Below are 2,510 nucleotides of genomic sequence, written 5' to 3' on the forward strand. Positions count from 1 at the left end.
ATTAACTCTCAATATATCCTGACTATGGCCATTGATACATATTTTGAGTTAATTTTAAGTTAAATTCTAATAAAAGAAGAAAATATTTAGAAATATGATGATTTTTAGAAAGAGATCTAGTGTGGAAGCAATGTTATTTTATAAAAGATAAAAATCCTAAGTTTTGTTCACATCCTGACTATGGCCATTGATGCAAATCATCAACTTACGATTAATCACCTCCTATTAGAATGGTGCACGTGCCATTCGTGTTCCCATTCATGAATTTTTGAAACAAAAGGAAAAAAATGATATGAAAACAAGCAGTTCTAGAGAAATGTGTATGCTCATACATTCTAATATAGTGCAGGAAATGTAAATATTTTCATTGATATCTAACTATTATAAATTTTGAATTGAATTGAGATCAAACTCCTAAACTAAAGAAAAAGCAGTTTCTACCTAAACCCTGCAAAATTCCAAGTTAACACATGATGTATATAGGGAGCAATTCACATAATATCATTTTAAAACTAAGATACAATCAAAATATTCATTCACATATCTTACACACTAAAAAAATGTGAGGTAAATGACAAATTCTATATTGGGATCATATGTTGAGCATTAGAATATACATGTAACATCCTAAATTGTAATATCTTGAAACTATAATGAACCTAAAGTAAGCTTGTTTAGAAGATATGGATGATATTCTAAGTTAGTTAGAATACACTTATACCCTCTAAATGAATTTTTTTTTTATATCTAATGAATGGTGGAGTATGCACAGATGTTTAGTGTAGGTGTTGTGTACGTGTGAAGTTATGGGACTGGATAAGATAGCAAAAATGTATTCAATCTAGGTGGCAAAAAGCTTGTCGGATGTAGCTATGATGTTGTGGAAAGGTTGGCAAAACATAAGCAATAGTGGTAAGCAAGTGAATACAGATATGAATCTATTACAAACAGAGGAAAATATATGTGTAACAGGGTGGTTGCAGTAAAGATGATGAAGTATGTTGTGGAAGAAGTGATAAGTAGCAAGTGAGTATGATATGTTGCGGTGGTGACATATATAGGTGATGATTTAGGTGTGAATGCAGAGGAAGAGAACATACAACAGCTATAAGCGGCTGTAAATGTTCATAAACCCAAAGGAAGTCGTGAAGATGGGTTTTGATAGATGAAGCAGGTGATTGGGAAGCCACTACAGTAGATGGATAGTGTTGTGATGACAAGGAAGTGATACTATAGCTGGCTGAAGATAATTGAGAGGGAAATGGTCCTATGAAAATACATAGGTGTTGTACTGTAAAGGGGGATAATGAAGTGGGTTATTGATGAACACATGCATGGTAATGGCTGGTACGAAGGTATGGCTGTGAATGTGATGCATTGTCTGGACACAAAATAGGGAAACACTATGCTGAAATGTGCTAACGACATGTGGGGCATGTGCACAGTGCATAGAGGCGTGGTTTACAGCAGGTAGCAAATGCGTGTATATTGTTGTAAATGATGCAAAATGGTATGCAGAAAAAGAAAAAAAAATGAAGTGGCATTGGTATAGTGCTGTGTGCATATATAGGGACTGTGAAGGGTGACAAGTGCTGGGTTAGCAGATAAGTGAGTGGATGGGGTTTTGGAGTTTCAACTCGTGGAAATGGGTACTAGGGGTCCCTTGAGTATCAAAATGCAAAGCCAGTTCTCTACATTTCTCAAGAAGCTCTCCAGTAGATCTCACATTTATAATCTTGCAACTTACACCGAAAAGTTTATCAAGAACAAAGCTCAACTCAATGGCACCAATCCATTCACTTGATCCAATAAAAGAGGGATACTTGTCACCAATTTCCACAAGAGCTTGTTGAATATCTCTGTGTGAAGGAACATTTATAGATGTGCAATGCTGCAACTTAAACCATGAAATGATAGTCTGCAATGATTGGTAAGCACAGCCCCATCCATTGTCATTTATGTCATCCTGAAGGTAATGGTAGTATTCATAGGAACCATCAACCAAAGACACGAAACCTCCAGAGACAACACTACTTGGCATTCCATTATGAACATCTTTGAGCCGATCAGAATCTGCAAAGAAATCTTTTGCAACACCAAATGTAAGGGCATTTGCAACTCTAAGAAGTGGACGATCCATAAATAAGCCAAGCCTGAAGTGAAGCTGTCTTCTGATTTCAACTTGTTTGCTCTTTGTCTCCCCATAACTAAGTTCATAAATAGCTGTTATTGGGTGCAGAAATTTAGGAGGCAAGAAGTGAAGTGGACATATCTGGTAACGTTGTGATGAGAGGTCTCCCATAAATTTGGTTTTCAACACAGTCAATTGATCAGTTAGCCCAGGGACAACAAATTTTGAAACAACAGCTGCCAAGATATTCTGTTGTGGTACTGTTTCTCTTGTGCATCTTGCTTAACACCTTGCAGATGGGATAGACCGATCCACACTCAGCATTGGTTTTTAACAGAGGATTATCAACAGATGCCTTCAAGCCTAAGTCCATCTTCAT

The 2,510-nt window shown here is 36.4% G+C and overlaps 1 pseudogene; it reads right to left on the bottom strand.

The window, feature by feature from the left end:
- Positions 1 to 1,597: 1,597 nt before the first annotated feature.
- On the bottom strand, positions 1,598 to 2,510 carry LOC149848953 (putative Ufm1-specific protease pseudogene; annotated as a pseudogene).

Source organism: Nuphar pumila, chromosome 1 (assembly GCF_984573655.1).
Source record: "Nuphar pumila chromosome 1, dmNupPumi1.hap1.1, whole genome shotgun sequence".
Taxonomy (NCBI): domain Eukaryota; kingdom Viridiplantae; phylum Streptophyta; class Magnoliopsida; order Nymphaeales; family Nymphaeaceae; genus Nuphar; species Nuphar pumila.